Genomic DNA, 21,974 nt, shown 5'->3' with positions numbered 1-21,974 from the left:
GCATAGCATTATCTTTTGAAAAACTCACCACAGTATGCACTACATGCACTTGCCTGACTAAACTTAGACTTTAAATGAGAGCAAATATATTGCTGTGAAAAGCCCAAGACACGTCTGAGCAAGTTATTTCCACATGATTTTCCCGTGAACATCTAACAAAACTGAAGTTTACATTAAATATACACTGAGGATTTTCTCTTTCTTTTGAGGGCAATCAAGATCCAAGTTCCTCTGCCCCAGGAGGTACTGGCACAATCCACTCTGATTAGACTCAGAAGGGGGAGCAAACAGACAATTACTCTGATAACAATCTTATCTGAGGACATAAATGAGATTAGCAGCCTAACTGCAGTGATTCTTACCCAGATACACCATTAAATTCTGACTAACCCAGCATGGGACGGAGAAGGGATTTCCCTATGGAACCTGTTGGCAAGTAAAGTGAGGTGTAATTCTTCCCCTACTAGTCCTTTTCCAGCAAAGAGAATCATCTGTTAGGACCCAGTGGCCATAAACAGCACAGGTTCCAGGCTAGACATGTTCCTGCAGCTGAGCAGTTTCTTCCTTCTAGTATCCAACTGCTACATAGAATCTTGTAATCAGAAAACAGTAAAATTGGCAGGGACCTTTCCCTGCCGATAGGGAACAATTCCATCCTGCTGGCTCTCCTGTTTTTTAATTTTTTGCAAGTCTTCTCTCAAAATTCTCAGAAAGTACAAATTAGCTTCTCATGAACCTAATGACCAATGCTCTTGTGAAGTCCTCCATAAACAGTTTTGATTGTACTTCTGTAACTTGATCTCATTGTTTTTAGCTATTCCATTTAAAGCAGCCAAATTAACTCTGGTCCCCTGGGTGCTTATAGCCTTCACATCTCTGGAACAGTGAACAGTAATAGACAGGGCAACATGAGGGGATATTAACAGAACTTCTCCAAGATAAGGATCCCAAACAAGTCTGCACTTTAATCCACAAAGACAGATAATTAACACAGTAACAGGAGCAGCCTAGCTGCTCAGAAGGTTACTTGCACCATGCCTATACCAACAGGTTTACACAGGAGCCTTGTAAGTCAGTATTGCCTGCAGTGGACACTGCACACCAGTCCTGGGATGTCAGCTTTGCTGCTGATAAATCTGATAATGCTGATGCTGTGGGCTCTGCTCTGCCTGCAGCTGGGGGAATGAGCCTGTGGAGGGGATGGGGATGCCTTCAGCAACGGAGCTACAAATTTTGTATCTCTGATACTGTTTAATCAACTCTTTACACTGCACAATTGCAGGAAGAGGTCAAAGACAAAAAAAAAAAAAAGTCACGGATTCACCAGAAATGCCATACCCAAAAGGAATAACAATTTCAGCAGTCTGAGTAAATCAAGCTGATGGTGATTTGAAAACTGATAAAAGGCAGAGGGTTAAACTTTCTTCATGCAGTATATGACACCATCGTGCTTCAGTATTTGCAGTTTTCTTTACACATCTATTTAGACTAAGATGGATAACCTCATAAAAATACATAAGCAGCAGAAGAAATGGGCCAACTGCTTTACTTCTCCTTTGCTGATCTGAATTCACGGCATTTAGTTATAATCCCTCATATAGGAAGTGTATTTATACAGATAGGGATTTTGGGAATTCTGCAGGATTAGTCAATCTACAGCATTCTCAGGGCATGAATTTTAGCATCAGAATTACACTGCCTGGATATTTAATGCCTAGAGTAAATATTTGGGTTGATGAAGGTTAAACAGATTAGACAAGACGAAGCCAGAGTTCTCTGCTTATTTACACAGAAGCTTAAATATTGCTGCTCTTCATTTAAGAAGTCTAATTTAAAAGAAAACCCCACAAAAGCAACAAACAAAACATACTTACCCAACCTGAAGTGAGATAGCACCAAGATTTCTGTCATCTTCAGCCTGGGTAGGCATGTGACAAAGCCACACACTGAATCACAAATCTCACACTCCTTGGCCTCCTTATGGGAAACATGCAGGGGAAACAACAGCTCCAGCACAAGCTTGCTGCTCTGAGTTTCAGCTGCACCAGGGAGATGGGATAAACAACCCCCCTCTCGGCTCTCTCTTCAAAAACAAGAGGGAAATAATTGGTGTGAAAACCATTTACAGTTCAGTTACACTTTTGTGATGTGAAGAGGCAGTTATGCACAAGGCTGTCTGGGACCTGATCGTGTCCATAAGTCCTACTGTGGAGAGGATTTCCAAACATTCCCAGCAATGCCACACATCAGCTTTCATCAAAATCAGCAATAAATTCCCATCCATTACAGACAAAGCAGTGTTAAACTAAGTCCAATTCCTACGCCCACCTGCTGTATCCTCCAAGCTCACAGTGACATTTTTCTGTGTCATATCAAGTGCCTGATCCAAAGCCCCTCCACTACCAGTAAGTTTTGGATCGGCTGGTAAAGGATCAGTAGGTAAGCGCTAGACACAAAAAGCAAAATTTTGATTTCACTTTTTGATAGACACAGAATAAGACTGAAAGCAGAATGACAAGGCAGGTATGCCAGCAGGTACACAGCTAGCACAAGCTAGAAGTTTGAGGAGCAGCGGCCAAGCATTAGTTCACATTTCAGTCCATTTGTTCAGTTTCAATTTCTGAAACAATTTTATTAAAAGGAACAGACATTAAACTGTTTTCTATTAAGGCACCAAAGAAAAAAATCCCCACTTGTGTCTAAATTAAATGCCTCTACAGAACATTACTTTCACTTGCTGGATTTCCACCCTTCACTGCTGTTAACCACTCAGCCCTGACCCCACTGAGGTTGTGCTTTGTTTACAGTAGTCTCAAGAAAATTTGTGTACAAATTTCAGACACTTTGGAGGAAGAATTTCCACCAATCCGCGTTTACTCTGAACAGATGTAACATTCCTAAGAAGCTCTCAGCTGACTGCCTTTGAAGTCTGAAGAATAAGGGAGGGGTTGGGGGAGCATATTTAAAAAAAAAAAAAAAAAAAAAAAAAAAAAAAAAAAAAAAAAAAAAAAAGCTCGACCTTGAAAGCTGTATTTCTTCCCTTAAAAGAAGAAGTCTCCAGGGACTCTTGAGCAAAATAAAAAGCAAATTCTCCAGATCCTTATCTCATGTTATTTTTGAGAGCGTTTTCTTTTGTTCCTTTTCTCTTGTCATATTTTGGATTAAAGGACATTCACAGATGCAGCTCATGTGCAAGCAGATCATTCACCATTCAGGATCTGTGCCCCCTGTGCCAGGCCAGGGCAATTCCTCCCCTTCAGCTTTTCCTTTTCAGCAAAAGCACAGCCCAGCCTCAGACCCGAGCACGACAAGAAACATTTCATGACAGGCAGCTTGCTCAGATGAGTTCTGCAAAGGTAAAGCACTGACCCAAAGTGAATTGCCAGCCACAAAAGCACTCTCACAGCCAGTCACACCAGTGATGGGTCAGGGTCTGGACAGCATTTCCACAGCACTCAGACCTGCACACCACAGCCCTCGGAGCTGCACTGTGACCTCTCACACAGCCATGGCTGAAAATAGTATTTCATCAGACACAGCTTGCACTTACCCCAGAAATGTCAGTGGGGACTAAGTTAACTTTAACATGGCAAAAAGGGGCTGCTTTTCTTGTTTTATTTCTCTGTCTGCTGCCATGTCTTCGGCGTTCCTCCCCTCCTCTCTCAAACTCAGCTCCTCCTCTGTTAGCCTGCCCTATTAACCTTCTCCATATCCCACCCACCCAAATTTGCACATTATTAAGCATCCAGAGCCTTTTGTTCAGGTCCTTGAACAAAAGCATGGCTACTGCATTTCCCGGCAAGAGGTGTCTCATACCCGGCAATCACTTAGGGCAGCTCTAATAGACCCATTACTCCCAAACACAAAATCTGGGCGCGCCAGACAGGCGAATTCAAGGACACGTCCTTTCCCGAATTCCACAGAGCAAGATAAGCCTGTGAGCCTTGCGCTTACTTTATCTTAACTAAGAGGCTTCCCCCGGTTTTCTCACTCAGTAAGAAATTAATTATTCGCCACCGAGGCATGGAATAGGTTAAAGTTTCCTGTGTCTTGTCTCAGTTCCCTTTGCAGATTAGGGGAAAACAATGAAGTCTCCGCACTTTGTGATATTGCTAATGCTTCCTGTGGGGATAGCAGCGCCGGCTGCAAAGAGGATTATGATTACACTTTAAAAGGAGTGTGCACTGTACTGCCGCAAGAGGCACAGGCTTATCAGGAAAGAAACCGAGCTGCCCCCAAACTATGCACTTGGGACTCTGCCGGCCTTGGGCTCTGGCTCATGGCTCTGCCTCAGATCACACACCGGCTTATCAGCAGTGATAAAGCACAAGCTGGTCTTGGAGGGGCTGGGGGGGATAAATGAGCAAGGCTGTGCAAACAGCTTGCAAACATTCACCATCAGAACACACAGAAATGTTTACACATCATCCCGCCACATTCATCCGCAGCAAAACACCGGGCACAGCAGAGCGCAGGGGCCGTGCATTCCTGGCCACGGCTGGGCAATCTGAAACGAAACGTGGTGCAGCAGTAGCAGCCGTGGTGATGTTGGCTGGCCTTCTACAGGCAAGGCTGCAGATGCTTTGAAAAGCACAGCATCATCAGGGAGATGTGCTCTGAGCAGAATTAGCTTTGAGGTGCAGGTAAAGGGGGTCTGTCACAGAGTGGACTCGTTGAAGGAGCAATAAGAAATTGCTGCTGTGGAGTCACAAGACACATTTCTACCACTGGGCCCTCTAAGGTATCAGGAGCCAGACACAAGTTTATTCACACCCATTCATCTCTATCAGCACAATTGCTTTTTTATAATGCCAAGGCTTTGGCCAAAACAGCAATCAAAAATTCCTTGACTTCAAATAGTGCTTAACCTGCATGGCAGGATGCAACTACAGGTCAGCATGGCACTTTTTTGCCCCCCTTGCATGGTTCAGCCAGCATGAAAACCTGAATCCCCTTAGTAGATACATCCTGACATGTGTCAAGAGGGTTTTGTTGTTCCTGTTGGCTTGATTTCTTTGGTTTGGTTTGAGTTTTGTTTGTTTCTTTTTTTAAACACTCTGCCTGAGCTCGCTCTCCTCCAACTAATTTGTACAACTGATACAAGCTGAAGTTATCAGATATTCCCCCTCACCCCTATTTCTATTCAGAGGGGTTTAATAGCTCCCTATCTGCTTGCTAGAGGCTACAACAAGCAATAGCATTAATGCGTGTTCTCCTGAATTTTTACAGGCTTACAAATCCCTGAGCTTCACCCAGCATGGCACTGTCTCATTACACACTGCTGCTCTAAGCAGTCTTTGCCACCTCCCACCACACACCAGAAAAACCACAGACCAGGCCTTCCAGTCAGTCATAATACTGAACAAAACAACAGTTTTAAGATGCTCACAAGGCACTTCCATGAATTGTTGCATGCTTTAAACCAAGCTGTTTGACTTTTGCAGAGGGATAAGGTCTCTGACAGTCAGAGAATAAAAATAAACCTTCGACTTGCCTAGGTTCCCTCTCTAGCCATTGTTCCTTACCATTAATTTCTGTTGAAGAGTAAAGGGAATGGAGCTGAAAGACCAAAGACTTTCCTGGCCTATGGCTGCTATAAAACAGAACAGAAATTTTCTCATCAACATGACCTCAAACAGCTTGTTCTTTAAGGGACTTGAGAGCCCACATAGAGACCTGAAATCCAGTTGGTTTGAGATGTTAAAGGGAACTGAGAACAGTGGGGGCAGAGACATGCATTACTAAATTAAATAAAGTCACTGTCTTTCAAATTTTAAATCAGGTCATCGTGTGGGCCCCTGAGCCTTGGAAAGGACAACCTTCAGTGCACATCTCAATTTCACATGCTGACAGCCAGGTGGCTTAAGGTATACAAGGAAAATTCATACCTCAGAAAAAATGTCCTGCTTGATGGTAAATGTTTTAGAGATTACTAAAAAGATTAACGGGATTATTTGATAACAGGTTCTACACAAGGCAACAGGGAGAGGAAAGGCAACCTAAGCAAGGAGGACCAACACAGAAGGAAAGAGAAGCAATCCAAAAAAATCTATCTAGATGGAGTTTTAGGCTTGAGAAAAAAAAAAACAGATTGATAAGACTGCATTCAGGTCTAGTTAAAAGCACTTCACCACCACCTCTGCAGAAATGTCATACTTGTAAAGCAACGTGGATATTGAATTGTATCAGCAGCGTTCCACAAGCTTTCCACTCGAATCCAGTCAATGTCTCTGCTCCTTCCATCCTCAGTGGCTCAGAGCCCTTTTGACTGACAGCAGCATCCATGATCACTCTGTAGAGATCTTTGATGCTCCCAATAAAGGGGACCCATCCACAGGATGGACTATTGATTTAAAACAAAGGAAAAGCAGACACACTTTGCCAGGCTATCACTAGCAGTGATACAGATAGAAAAGCATTTTTCAAAGGACATCTCTCAGCAGCTGGGCAGAGCAAATCAAAACTGCAATCAAAGAGAAAGCTGGAAACAAGGAATCAGAAATAGCTATACAAACAAATTTTACACACCTCTGTCCTGTTTGGCAATGCAAGATGAAGCCTACATGAACTCCACCTAAAGATTTAACTGAAAACCAAGTTATTTAGATAACTAAATGTCCGACTTTCCAAAAAGACTAGGTACACAGAAAAAATGCAGCCACAATAAACAAGAGAAGCATCAACATTTCATGTTAAAACATGTTATTTTCCAACACGGGCCTTAATGTTAGATGCAGTGATTCATTTTAGGACCTGCACAGACTCAGCAATGCATTTCTCACCAGTCTTCTCTACCACAGCAAAAAGCAAACCAGGCTGGACTGAACTGACCACATCACACCCAGGAGCTCCACATTTCTATGGCCTCCTGAGCCTGCTTACCTGGATGACATTTAGCACTCTCAACACTTTAAACTGCTCTACTTGGATTTATCTCACTCTGCCTATGCAGAGACTTTAGTATATCAACTTTGAGAATGCAATTCATACATTTCTGAAATCAATCAGAATCCCTAAGCTTTTACAAAAGGAAATGAAAAATATTACTGTCAAATGTCCATCAGACCTAGAAGCCGAGGTGACTCTCATAGAGTAAAGAAATTAAAAGGCTGCATTTGAGATAGTATATGCTCTTCCCATCCCTATCTTGAAAGGCTACGATTAAACTGCTCTAAGAATCAAAATTGAATTTCTTTCAGGTCTTGCAAACAACATTGGCCTTGAGCTGAATGCTGCCAGCCTGCCTGCAGCCTTTGAGGAGATTAGGCTTTTACCAGCCAACTATGAGAATCTTAAATCCAGTATTAATCCTAATTCCCATTTAACCACATCTTCATTGTGCAGTGAAAGCAGGCTGTACATGAACTTGCACATTCATCCTTCCATGTGCAATGATCTGTGTCACCAACAACAAATGCTAAACTTCATGTATGTTTCAGAAACACATTCCAACCCTGGTTTACAGAAAATCACGGCCAAAGAGAGACTAGCGCTGGAAAGGGGGTTTGTCACACTGTGATGATTTCTGAGACATTATATGAATGGGAAATTTTCAGCACAAAAGCTTTTATCAGTCAATAACAGGAGATTTCAGCCCTGGCTTGGAAGAAAACAGGATGAACCACCAGGTCACAAGGACACGGAAGCACCTGTGACCCTGACTCCATAATGACGGCGCAGTGGTGCTGCCAGCATCACCCCACCAGTACCAAACCATCGAGATGACAGCCACTGGGACTGCAGAAAGCTCTGCAGAAAGCACTGCCCATCCTTACCACGGTCATGGTCACTGCCAGGAAGGCTTTTTGGGGACAAGAGACTCAGCATTTCCTCTGAGCAAGCCCCTGTTCTCCTCTCCTCTTAGAGGTTCTGAAGCTGGCATGGCCCACCTTGGCACCCTCACACTAGGAGGGGATCAGCTCAGACCAAGGTGAGACCTTCCCACTGCCCACCAGAACAAAGCATCACCTGCAGTTCTGTCTCCCGAGGCTAAGCTGACACACACTGGCTACAGAGGCTTTTGCTAAAGTTGTCTCTTCCTAGTCTAAAGGCCAAGGAGCCAAAGCGGATATTTCCACGTCCTTTCTATCATCACTTTACACCAATTCTCTTTCAAATCCCATTATGGCAGTCAAACTGGACACATCTCCAGGCTGCCAAGCTTGCTGGATCATCCCTGGCAAGGTAAGATCATTCAGTGCCTCTCAGTATTCCTAGACAAGGAATACTGATCTCAGAAACAAAGCAAGTGAAAGTGAGGACAGACTGCTGCTTGGTCTGCTATCAAATGGGACAATTTTGATTCATTTGTAAAGAAGTTCTCACAGATTTTTTGAAAAAAAATATATTTCCTGTGTTTAAAGCACAAGAATTCATTGCAGATGAAATGAATCTTTCAGGAAAAACATTCCCAAGAGAACAAAAATGTATTTGGCACCACTGCCTGTTATAAGCAAAAGGACCTCCCTACAGGCAAGGGAGCCAACATCTGCTGGAAATGGCAATTTTTTTTTATTTTTTTAGTAAGTCCAGTAATTGTTGAAAACCTCTATTTCCATCAACCTCAAAATCAGCCCCCTGAACTTTCCTAACTAAAAATGTGATGAGATTTAGGGATTTCATTCTCTAAATGGAGGCACAGCTGTATCTCCTGCTCCTTGCAACTGGCTACTACTTGTTGCTTGCTCCCTGGGACTCTCCAGTGGAGATCCCAGCAGAGTTGTGGTGCATGGCAGTAACAGGAGGCTGAGCATCAGCTGAGCTGTGGTGACTCTCCCTGTGCATTCTCATCCCCTGCAGATGATGTGAGGTAATTTAATTTAGCAGTGATAGAGCTTAGTTAGATTGCATTACCTTTCATTTGCCATGGGCTAAGACCACACACATGGACAACAACCACAGCTCATCCAACAAGTAATTTGAGTAAATGCCTGGCTTCTGGAATACTGCAGACTGGTTCATACAGACTTTTTGCCTTAAGTTCAAGCCAATATTTGAACTGAGAACTTTCTCTTTCCCAGAAGGTGTTTTACCCATCATGCTGCTACATGTCCTGGGGTAAGGTATCTTCAGTCTTGGGAATCTGGAAACACAAAGACTCTTGGTGGAGATAATTACTGCTACACTGAAGATTGAAATCTTTCAGAGCACAGCTCCAGTGTTTTAAACCTCAGTTTCTCCTCTGAGAGGAGAGCTCAGATATGTCCAGTATGAGCGGATAGAGAATTTTGCCTGTTTACTGTCAGGGCTGCTTCTCCTACAGCTTTTCTCACCTCAGAAACATAGACTAGTACATGCAGAGAATCCACAGCCAACTTCTGAAAGATGGCAACTTGCAAAATTTAGACTGTGGTTGCTTTTAACCAGCACTTCCACACCCCTTCTTTCCTCATGCAGTCAAAAGAAAGGAGAATTATAGCCTTAAAACGATGCAGGCATGCAAAAGAAAAAAGAAAAGGCAGAAATCATCTATCAAAGAGGGTGATGCATTCCCTTCCAATACTTTCCAATAAATACCCTTTACAGACCATGCCTGCATATCCCACTGCCCTTTTGGCTAGTCCTGCAACCTGCTTTACAAGCTTATCCAAAAGCCTGACTCTGCATGCACGGCACATTTCTTCAGATATAGTAAAGGATTTTGTTTTGCATTTGTGCTTAGCATTTAGTCTGTAGAGATTACCTGCATACTTAATCAGAGAAGTGACGTTGACATGTCACGTACTCACACTCCACTGTAAATCCTACTTTTCCCACTGCCAACACCTTCATCTTCTAACATGGAAGGAGGGATTGTGGTGGAAAAATGCAGCTCTAACTCCCTTCTCTTTGCACACACAAAAACTCAAATGGAAAATGCAAAGAAATTGCACAGTTTAAAATTCATGTCTGCAAAACAACTACAGACACGTTAAGAGCCACCTGTTTATTCATGCAACCTTAAATTTTCAAGATTAAGGAAAAAGCAGTTTTTGTGAAATAGGACTTAGAAAAAGGTAGAGATTTTTTTCCCAGTGATCACAACAATTCTAGGGAGAATCATTTCTCATAAAAAAAATATTGCTTGCAATTCCTAAAGGCACCCATTGAGAAATGCAAGAATTAGAGAGAAAAGAGTCCACTGAAAACAGCCTTTAAATATACATGAGATTGGCAAGTGAATTGTAACTGCCTATGATGGGAAAAAATTCAAGGGGATGGGGTAAATAGCTATTTCTTCTCACACACACACACTGACTTAAAGTAATAAATTTGCTGAAAGCCAAACAGGAAACCACGGTGAACACAATGCTTAATGAACTATGCACCAGCCATATTTTCATATTATTTAGAACATTCCACATTAAAACAGCTTTCCCTAAAGTTGACTTCCCCAAAGTCCTACCCAATCTGCCTTAGGATGCCCCAAGCTATACAACACCTCATGTCAAACAAGAAAGGAAAAGCCTATTCCACACTGTCTCACTGCTGTCCAGTCTCTCCACCTTGCTCCATCCAGTGTCTCCTTAGTCCCAACCCCAAAAAAATCCCTGCAGCAATCCTTTCCCTACTGCCTGCCCTTGCTCCTGCCCCCAGGTGATACATGCTGGCCCCAAACACTTCAGCTGCAAAATGGAAGAGATTGAGGCTTTGGAGATTCGAAATAAGCTGGCAGCTCATATTTAACAGTAAATATGCCCTAAAAATAATAAATAAACAACATTACAGGTTCACAGAAACCTGAAAGCCACGAGCTTAATGGCCTAGATAGCCCTGCAGCTCAGTGATTTGGGCTCTCCTGAGGGCTAAAATTGCCTGGCTAGTCCTGATTAAAAAGATAAGCACAGACAGACCCATTGCTCTAACATATTTCAGAGACAGCTAAAGGAATGACTGAGTCTCATGGGCCTAATAACACAGTATTTCAGTTATTTATATCATTGCCTAGCCAAGTATTTACCTGGTTCCAAAGCACAACATTAACAGAATCTCTGTAGAGTTGAGTGAGATATTCCTAACACGTCAAAAACTTGAGCCAAAAACCTAAATAAAGGCAACAGCAGTTCCTCACAGCTACGGATAGTATCCCCAGAGGAATATGCCTGGCTGCCTCCTGCACAGATTTAAGCAGCCCAGCCACTTTGGGCAGCAGCAGCAGAGCAGCCACAGCACTGCAGAGCCCCTGCCCAGGATCTCAGACAAGCCTTGCTGCCCAGCCCACAGCAGCACGGAGAAAACATTCCCAACCTGTGTGTCCCCCTGGAGCCCACGTCCTCCCTGGCTTAGGAGGGTGAGGCAAGGCAGCCAGGAGAATCAGAGTCTCCTTGGAGAAACACTGGTGTTCTGTGCTGCTGTAGGATTGCTCTGGCAGGGACAGACCCCTCATATTGTGTTTTATCTTTTTTTTTTTTTTTTTTTTTTTTTTTCCCTAGAGTTGGGATTAAAAGTTTGGGAGACAGTACTTTTTGTTTGGACTTAGATGTTTATTAATTCTTATTTATGTTATAGTGAGTTTTACAGCATTTTTAGCTAACAAGTCAAAAAATTGAGATATACTTTGTTTTCTACGAGGCCTTTTAAGGGCCAATTTGTGTAATTAGGAACAGACAAAAATTATTTTTACTTTTAACTTAATAACTGTGACTTGCAATATGGATTTTTTTTATTTAATTACAAAAAATTATCTAAACCTATAAAGAAGAAGGTGAAGAAGACAAAACCTTCACTTTAAAACTTTTATCTTGTTTTCTATATATTGTTATGTTTTAAAACTTTCAATTCCAGGTTTTTCACTATGTGATATTACACAGTTATGTAAACTACACTCTCGTTATTTTAGTTTTATCATTTAATTTTGGAAGCCGTCCCCACGGCCTTAAGTCAAAAGCAGTGTTTTCTTGGGGGTCAGTGCCTATTAGCACAGAAAGCCTAAAATTCCCCACCACAGAGGCACAAAGTGGGTGGGAGTAGGAGGGGCACCGATGTGAGCCCTTCAGCCCTGTGCCAGCCTTTCCTGCAGGGAGTACCTGGCCTACACCACACCTGCAGATGGCCCCAACTGCTCATACAGAACTGGTCTATCCAAATAATGGGTGCATCAGTCCTTATCACTGGGAGAAGTGGCTAACAGATTAAAAGCTGCTTAAAACTTAATTTCTGACCGAACTATCCTTTTACAGTTGAATAGCATCATTCTCACTTCCCCTCCATCAGCTCCGTGTGTTGAAAGGGTTAAAAAAGACAGCAGAACCATTAGCATTTTGATAGCTTTCCACACATGTATAGCAAAATGTCTTTAAAATTCATTGCGCTGAGATAATCCTTCAAGTCTAGCATTTCCTCCTCAGCTTGAGGCAACCAACTGGTTTTCCTCCCCTTAATACTTTAATAGAAAGCTCCAAGGAGTTGCCAGGGTAGAAGACTCAAATATGCTGGAGAAAAGCAGAGTCCTGAAGTTCAAGAGAAGCCATGTAAGGTGTCTGGGGCTTAATTAAGAAACAACTACAGGGGCATCTTATTAGATACTGCAAGCCCCTAGAGATCCTGGCTTCTGTACATCACAGCTCACAACACATGCACACGCTGTTTTCCTTCCAAAATGCTGAGCACACACGGCTCCCACTAATTTCGGCTGCCACAGAAGGTGTTCAGCGTCTCTGAAGAACAAACAAATTAAAAACCTTGACCCTGATTCCACTCAAGCTCAGGGACTTGAGCTCTCATCAAGATCAAGGCTGAATTTTTTAACATTATTACAATCTCGAGAACAAAGCGGTGATTTTGAACTGCACAACTGGCATTAATACTCAGCAGCTCCACACCTGTGCCTGGGAAGTGGGGGTTTTTTTTTGTTTTTTGTTTTTTTACAGCATGTGCTGTTTTAATAACTCCAAAGCAAATTGCTTTCTCAAGGAAGCACCCGGGAGTGCCTCAGGGCAGAGAAAGAGGCCATCTCACTTTGTGCCTTTGATTAGGTTTGTTGCAGTGAGAACAGGCAGATGCTGCAGGACCACATCACTCCTCAGACACCACTAAAGGGTAGGACTCGAGGAGTCACTAACTTGTTAAGGGCTATTAGATTTGATTACCTGCACTTCCCAAACACTATTTTTGGGGGGGAAAACAGAGTGAAAAAACCCGTCTGTTCAAAGGAAAATGCTTGTTATGAACCTCTGCACACTTCTAAGGAAATTTAACTGGCAAGAACTTGATGTTCCAACAAAAGAAAAAGCAGCAGTGAATGCACTGCAGTACTATGTGGAAAAGAAGGTTCAGATCGCAGGGCCACCACCTGTAGTGTCCCACACTCTAATGCATATCCCAAACCATGAAATATTGACTGTTTTGGCTGAGGTAAAAATTTCCCCAACCCCATTCCTTCCAAAACTTCAGAAGATCTTTATTTTCTATGAGAAAAAACTGATCAACCAAGCCTTGCCCCTGACCTCCCCCTGTAAAAAAACTCCAAACAGCTCACAAATAGAGCTTCATGCACAGAGAAAAAGTTGTCCTGTCCAAATTTAGTAAATGCACAAATAACACAGCCAAAATACGAAAAGGCCTTAGCACCATATCATCGAGTTACTTGGGACATTTGGCTCCCAGAGCACGGCAAAGCAAGTCATTTATTTAGCTGGAAAAATCTTCTTATGATACAGGAAATACTCCCTCTCCATTTTTAAAACCCGAGCTATCTTTCCAAGGATCCAAATTTGGATAGGTGCTGTTGTCTTATTTTTTAGTGTGTTTCCAGTTATATCCTCAGCAAGTAATTTAGATTTCACTTACATCAGTAAAATGACAATTCTCTGCCTCAAAAAGGTGCTACAAAGATACAATACATTTGCAGCCGTGAAGTTTTCAGATAATGTGGACCACACAGACACTCAATAATCAAGTGGTAGATAATTACCGTGACATGAAACAGAGAGGCTGCATCTGCCAGAAAAATTCTGATCAACTGACTCATTGTGGTGGGCCGGTCCAGGGATAGTTCAGATGCCTGCCCAATCTGCTCCTCCAGGCACAGTGCACTGTTTCATTATCCACCAGTCAATCCCTGATTTCTGTCTCTGGGTGTACACACAATAGAAAATGCTACCAGCACTGAGAATCTTCTTTCAAACGCATTTTCGGTTATTGGAAGGGTGAGAAAATTACCTTATCATCAGTTCCAACAACTGCATCTGTTTCACCACCTCCTTGCTATACAACAGTGTATCTAGACAAATCCCTGCTTTACTTAGGCAGAATTCATTACCAGGAATAAAGCTCAGGGACAGTAGAACGGAAAGGGGAAAGGAAGAAACAAATCTTGTCTATGAAGCTACAAAACAGCCAGACTCAGGCAGTCTTGCATTTAATCATATTCCTTTCACAAAAGTGAGTGTTTGGTCCTACTCCACACTGTTGACCTCCATAAAGAATCAAGGATTACAGCTGAAGATTGTTGCTTCTTGTTAAAGCACAGTCTACAGATGTAATCTTGTAGGATGGTAAGGGAAACACATCCACTAAGGGAAACACATCCACTAAGGGAAACACATCCACCACACGGCTTCTCTTGAGCTCCTTCAGCTTAGAATGACAAGTCCAAGACAGTGACATTGAAGTCCACAAGAATACAGCTCCAGCCACAAAAAGGATTGTGCAAGCCAGTCTCAGGGAACAGCTGGAGCATGCAGCCCTGCTCTGTGTTATGGCAAACCCTTTGCAACACCATCCTAGTGCAGCCTGACTTTATTTCAACAGGGAAAACAGAGTCCAGCTCAATCATACATCTAAGATCTCAGCTTAGCTGGAACTATTTTCAGAGTAACCTATTTTTTTTTTCAATTCACCATCCCAGATTCAGAAGACAGGAGTGATGTCTTACATCAATAGCTTGCTTTTCCCAATAATTTAGGTATACTTAAAAAATTGGCAGAATTTAGACATGAAATGGATGCAAAGCAGTTATGGCATCCTGTGATTAGAAGATGCAAACTGACTTTTTAGTGCAAAAGGTACAGTTCTTAAAAAGGCCTCATAACTCCCAAATCACAGCTATCATTGACAGCACAGCTGAAGGCTCTGAAGAAAGGTAGCAGCTTAGCTTTGTCTTCCTGGGGATCTATGGAACCTTAGCAATCAGCCTCCTAGAGGTTCCTTTAAAGGTTCCTTCCATGAGTATAACCATAAGCAAGAACTAGAAATCTGTCATTTCAGTCCTAGAGGTCTTAGACTTGATTAATTTAAGAGAAATATTTTCTTAGGTCAATTGTTTTGTGAAAACATACTAAGATGTTATTTCCATCTTATGTTTTAAGATAAGTATTGCCTGTTTATTATAAAAAAAAAAAAAGGCTTTTGGTGTTTTAGTTTGTTCTTTCAAACACTCTGTATCTGGGGTCTGCATCTCTGCATACAGACAGACACAGTGCTTGTCTCACACCCAGGACTGCTTTGACATTGTATGATTTGCAGACCAGACTGTTGTGGATCCAAATGCTATGCTGCATCCAAAAAAGCTGTTTGGTAATCCTGGTTCTGATTTCCACTTAGGTCAAGCCTTCCACTGCTGCTTCTGTGTGTAAATACACCTTATGCCTCCCAATTTAACTTGAAGGAAAAGGAGGAGTGTAACCAAAAGGGCAAGCTCAGACTCCTCATCTACCACAAGATGAGTACAAGTCTTCTTAAAACACATTAGTGGAGGCCATCTGAGGATGAATTTGGCTTCCCTGAAACAGGAAACTCCCATTATTTAACCTCAAATAGACAGCAAGGGCTTGGAATTTTTTGCCTGTAAGAGGAGTGTTTTGTCTTTGTTCGTGCAATGATGAAGCTTCAGCCTTTCCTCCCCCGCTCCTTTTCTAAAAACGGCAAGAACAAAATACAAAGTAAAGGCCGAGTGGCATTCCCATATAATCAGAACTGGAGTGTGCACCTCAGTTTTGCAATCCCACCTTTTGCAACAGAGGGATTCCCTGAAAGGACCCCTTGGCGGCCAAGCAGCACAGAGCACAGGGAGCTGAGCTGCACTGCAATGAGCAGTTCTGGGTCCTTGGTGGTGCAGAGCACAACCACAGAGAGCAAACAGCCTCTCTGAACACACCCAGCTCAGCTGAGGTCCCCTCTTGACTTTCTTGTTCTCTCATTACTCTCTAGGAGAATTAAGAAAGGATCAAGACGGGACTACTTTCTCCTCCTCTCTGTAAAACACAAGGAAAGAAGAAATTGGAAGAGGTCTATTACTGAAACCATGTGCTAGCCTTGCCTTTGCTGAGCTCGCTGCAATCAAACCAGCACAAGAATGTTTCATGCTGTTCCAAGCAGCTCCTCTCTTGCCCTGAGCATTATTTTTCCTATCCTGCCCAACAACAATATGCACAAACATATCAGCAGTGTTCAGCTATATTTTCCTTGGCTGCTTAAGGTGATTTCCTAATAATATTCCTCAGAGGAAGCAGTGGTTTAGGAATCATATATCCTTGCACAGCCTTGACCCTGACAAAATACACCAGCAGTGCTTCAGGGTCAGTCTTTCCCCTCCTGTCACTGACAAGTTGATTGCTTTTGCCAAGGTCTTCAGAGATTCTTTACTCCACTCCATAACAGCACATCCAGGGGAAACACAAACCTGCAGAACCAGTGAGGAAAGACAGTAAAACTACTGAAGAAGACACAAAGACACCTGAATGGGAGCTCAGTTTTTAGAGAGAACCACATTTTTTGATACTTGAAATATTTTTTTATTTCACATAGGGATGAAAATTTGGAATATCCCTTGGAATCCTTCATACATAAACACGTGCTCTAGAACAGCAGTTCTGTGGTTAGGACAGACATTTCTGGCATGTAGGAAACCTTCTTTCAGGATCCTGTTTTGGATTTGTGACAGCATAGGTGAAAAACCCAAACCACTTGGCTCCTATCTGTTTTGACTAAGAAATTCTATCCTATATGCAAGAAATTCACCCAAGGAGAACTGAGTAGAGACCAATCCTTTCCCACAAAGCAGTAATGGTTTCAATAAATCAGCATCTTCTGCAGGCAAATTGTTTCCTTGAAGACTCCTAGCCAGTCCTAGCCTCAAGCAGCAACCAGTGTGGTTTCTGCTGAAGACATAAGCCTGGAAACAACCCACCCAAAAATAAGTTCTGCTTAGGAACAGCTTGTCTCCCCTAAGTAGGGCCACTGCAACTCAGCATAGAAGAAACAAATAAAGTTTCATAAAACTTGCCCTGCCAACTCCGGATTCTGTATTTTTCTCCTATTCTGGTAGCTTGCATTGTTAAGCAGAGGAATGGAGGTATGATGGGAAAACCTCACACTCTCCATTCATGTTTATTTTATTCATTCCTTAGTCTGGGACAGTAAAAATGTTGCTGATATCCAAAAGAGCATGTGCATATGTGTGTGTGTGTGGCAAAAGCTTTGGAGCCTGGGCTGTGCATTATGTGGTCAATTTTACACACAGGGACAGACAGCATCTTTTTCGTCTGTAGCTCTAAGGAGAAGTAAACCTGTCTCTACAGGGAATTCAAAGCAAACACAGTAATAGCAAGTCGTAGTTTGTCTTGCTGATTTAAGACACTTCCTATGAAATGGCTTGAAAGAATCTCCAAAAGTACAGTCTTCTTAAACTATGTTCTCCAGAAAGAATGTTTTTTCTACTTCTAAGCACAGCGATTTTTATGTGCAGTACAGGATTACCCTATATAGGTCACTGACACTCCATGGAAACCTAGATAAATAGCTCTATTCCCACACTAAATTTTGTTGGCTTCTCTTCCTTTATTGCTAAGAATATTTCAACTGGAACAACATATTTGTGCCTTTGAGGTTCTCTGTTCCTGCTGCCACTTCCCCACCTGGAGCTATAATCCTACGCTTGTCACAAACCCAGCCACTGCTTCAGAACTTATTACAGCTACAATCTGCAGATTATAGCAACTTCTAATAGGGGATAAGCAGCAGGAAAAGGTGAGTTTAAGCTGCAAAGAACCTGCTGGTTCAAAGAGCCCTATTATTAATATTTATTATTTTTAAGCATTCATTGAGTGCTGTAGAAGATAAAAGAATGAATTGAAAGCAAGAACCAAGGAACCAAGTTTGTATAAGACAGACAACGTGAAATCTTAAAGAATAAGTACAGTGTCTGGGAAGGAAGGGAGCCAAAGAAAATGTAATAACAGCAATGGGGGAAAAAAGCCACACCTTTTATCAGCACAATGTTCCTAACATTAATAAGTATGAAGAGAATTAAAGATTTCTTCAGTGTCTAATCAGAACTGTTGTCCATAGGGGATCTTCTGAGCATTATTACAAGGCATTGGGAATGGAGCTTTGATCATAAAAAGCAAGTGTGTGGAGGAGGAGGAGGGCTGGAAAAACAGCAAAAGGAAATGCAACTGGTGTTAGGGAAAAATCCAGCCCTGGACAGGTGCTTTACAAAGCTCCAAATAAATCCATATAGATTTTGTGCAGAGGGGTAGAATGGGGCATAATTCTCACTCAAGTTCCTTCATTACAGGCAAATTTCTCCTCTTTCCCACAAACCCTTTGTGCCTGTTGCCAAAGGTGTCCCAGTGGATACTTCTCTTCCCTAACAGAGATAGAAGCTCATGGCTTACACCATTTTAAACCTTCACACTTTGAAATAACAACTCACAACACTTCACAGCTCCAATGCACTTCAGCAAGATTAGCTAACAAGAACGTTCATCATACACACATGCTGAGGGTACCGTCTTCATTTTCACAGCTGGTGAAACAGATGCTCAGAAAAGCAACACAACTTTCCCAGAGCTAAGGAGTGTCTACAGCAGGCTGATGTTAGAAATGCTGGCGTTCACCCACCTCAGTTCTGAGCAGTAAAATCAGTGATAACACTTGGGAGTGAGAGTCCAGCCCCCCTCCCAAAGCCCTCTGCTCCCCAAGGCTAGTGCCGAGCTTCAAAGCACTTCCCAAAGAGCATCAAGTTACAGCAATACTGAAAGAAATCCACTACAAACTGAAACTTGGAACTATCTGCAGCAGCATTAACAAAGAAAATTAATGTTTTTCAACCAACTCTGACTCTTCTCCTGCCAAACCTTCCCCACTGCAGTATCAAAATATGAACACACAAAACGCAAAGCCTGAAACCTTTGCTCCCTTCAGCACAGTGAGGAGATAGAATAAGACTTCCAAGAGACTAGAAGGATTAAGTAGATTTTTTTCTTTTGTTTTGTGTCTTCTCTGTTTTTTCTTTCTTAATCACATCAGAATGCTGTTCCAAAGTGATGTTTCCCTTAACATCTAAAAGGAGAAAATCAGTTCTTAATTAACAAAGCATCACTGTAAGCTGAAATCCTTATCAGTTTTGCAGGTTTTTTCAATCCTATGAACTCGCAGTGATCTGTCACAGCAGCAAGGTATTACATTGTCAATTCTCAGGCTGCCAAACCAAAGAGATCTTTTGGTGCTTCCAGCATTGTGCCTCGAGCACTTCCAGAATTATCTTTCAGATTTTCCAGTATCTTATTCTGAAAAGCAGCTTGGTGAAACTCTAGAAGATCCCTGTTACCTGCCATATTCCCATCAGAAGGAAAAGTTTTGTTGATCAACACAAAAAAAGCACCTCGTCCTATGCAGTTTTGAGAATTCCCTCTGACATTAACAGGAAAAAAGGGCAGTCAGCAATTCAAAAATACATAATATCCAAAGTTCACCCCCTCAATGACATTCTGAGACATTCAATCCTTTATTTGCCATTATTTCTCATACGTGTCCACATTGTAACCACCACATCATTTTCACCATTAAGCTCCATCAATTTTTATCATCAAGACTGACATTAAAACACATTCTGGTTTCAAATGACTACAGAAATAAGCACATCAACAACAGAGACAGTGATTTCCATTCCAATAATCCACTGAATTTCCATTCAGTGGAAATCCCATTGTCTCCTTTATGCTGGCAACAAGTTTTGAGGACTTCACCTGAAAGGTGCCCACAGGTCCCAAAGACTTCCATGGGAAGCAGGTTCCCAGCAGTCCAGCTCAGGCACAAGCTCCCTCCATACAAGAAGATCTCGTTTATTTTCACTCCCCAAGAAAACAAGATGTGCCATCAAGTGAGCCAAGAACAAACTCTATCACTGCTTTCCCAGCACAGTGTTCCAGTTCAGTGCCCTGTGAGGTCCATGTCTCAGGAACAGGCAAGCTGCCAGTCAGTTCATTTAGACCATTTCTCCTCAAGAAGTGTAGACACCATAATTTAGTGCAATATTTATTACTCTAGAACTCTCTCCTCATAGACTGTCTTACACTGAGCTTTCTGTAAGGAGTAAATATAGTAACTGTTTCCATAATAATGTTAAAAATACCCCAACAGATTAAATACAACAGATGAAACAGGGCCATAAATACGTATGTCTAGCAACATGACCAAAATCACCCTTCTTCAAACTGGGCATTGGGCCATGAAAAGAAAGCTGCTAGCATTACAATTTCAGTGCTAAGCCTTAGGAGCAGCACAGAGCTGCAGGAACAGTCAGTGCAGTAATCATGCACAATATACCTAACCTGAGCTGCAGCCAGGGCCTCTAAGCTCCTGAGCCCCTGCCAAGCTGTGCCACTGACCCACAGCCAACAAGTCACCATACAGTGTCACACCCCATTCCACTCATCTGTCTTGTGGGCTTTCCAGATATTTGAGGCAGCATAAGATAGATTTAAATCTGTTTACAACTCAAGTGAGAAGTCTGAGAAAATGTAAGAATTATATTTTATTATCTGTTATTATCTCTGCTGTATTACATGACTTTTCACATTAACAGCTTGGTTTAGTTCCACTTCCTTGGAATCAACAACCACTGTAAGGTTTTTTCCTGACAGTAACACCACAGCAACAGCAGTAAAGAGGGTACTGGTTATAGCACTTCCAGAAGACTAACCAGGGCAAACTCCAGATCACACTGGGCACCACTGATGACCCCACAAAGTCCTTCTTTAACATGGCCATGAACCAAGTAAATGAGGGCAAGAAAGGCAGGAATAAGAAATCGATTAACTAAATACAGTCAATCAGAAGCTGAGCTACTAAGCAAACTCAGACCTAAACCCTAATTCACATAATAATGCAGCCCTTTGATAATCAGGTAATATCAAGCACACGGATGAGATTCAGTTTCAGCACTGTTTATTTCATCAAAAGCATCTTCTCTTTCTGCCTGAAGTGAATGACTGGTCTAAAAAATCTGAACTCCATTTGAGTAGAAAAACTGACTCTTCTACACTGATTTTTAGTTCATTTCTCAAGAAACGGGAAACTTCCATTTTAGACCAGGTTTATTTAGTAAATACATAGCAAAGGGAAGATCCTGATAGCAATAAATAAATAAATAAATAAAGCCCAAAACACAAGAACCCCCAGAGACTTATCAGTCATTGGAGTCCTTGTTGGAAGGGCTACACAGTCAGGAAGATTCCTGTGCAAAGAAAAGATCCTTACTAAAAACCCGTGACAGTCAAAACTCCTCTTCCAACACCTCTGAGGACAATGACAAGATCCTGGTTATGGTTTTCTTTGAAATTAATTTGGTGGGGATAAGCTGACACCACATGACTACTCTCAATTGTCATGCAATATTTGCTGCCATCAGTCCTCTAGAAAAGAAGCATTCAGATTAGGCACTTGGTCATCCAGAGCTTCCCGTATCAAGATACCTGCAGAGGCAATTCAAATCCAAAAGGCCCCACACATATATAACACACCGGCATAGTGAGACTCTCTGCCTCTAGCTCCAATGAGAATCAATGAAGGACAGCCCATTGGTAAAGAAGAGAAAGTGGCAGAGGTGCAGAAGCAAATCCCATTGTAAGAGCAAAACATCTTTATCGTAGCTTGTGTCTTTAAATTTTATCTGTGCAAAAATAAATAATAACATGCTGACAAACTGGTTTAGCAGATGGTGTGGTTAACAGAAAAAGACCAACGCACTGCCTTCCTATAGCCACTTCTTT

At 42.1% G+C, this 21,974-nt stretch overlaps 1 protein-coding gene across 6 annotated transcripts in view; it reads right to left on the bottom strand.

Annotated features, from left to right (window-relative positions):
* TSPAN18 (tetraspanin 18) overlaps window positions 1-21,974 on the bottom strand; it is a 132,605-nt gene that overhangs the window by 95,224 nt on the left and 15,407 nt on the right. The window contains exon 1 of one of the 6 annotated variants that reach the window (XM_088166821.1): window positions 3,551-3,671. The exons of 4 other annotated variants lie outside the window; for them this stretch is intronic. The gene's annotated coding sequence lies outside the window, so the exon portion shown is untranslated. Of the gene's footprint in view, window positions 1-1,874; window positions 2,015-3,550; window positions 3,672-21,974 lie in introns of those variants that run through there. One more of the 6 variants, XM_088166822.1, reaches the window with a different exon arrangement.

The sequence above is a fragment of the Sturnus vulgaris genome, chromosome 6 (assembly GCF_052056855.1).
Source record: "Sturnus vulgaris isolate bStuVul1 chromosome 6, bStuVul1.hap1, whole genome shotgun sequence".
NCBI classification, from domain to species: domain Eukaryota; kingdom Metazoa; phylum Chordata; class Aves; order Passeriformes; family Sturnidae; genus Sturnus; species Sturnus vulgaris.
This window is presented reverse-complemented; position numbering and strand designations above follow the sequence as displayed.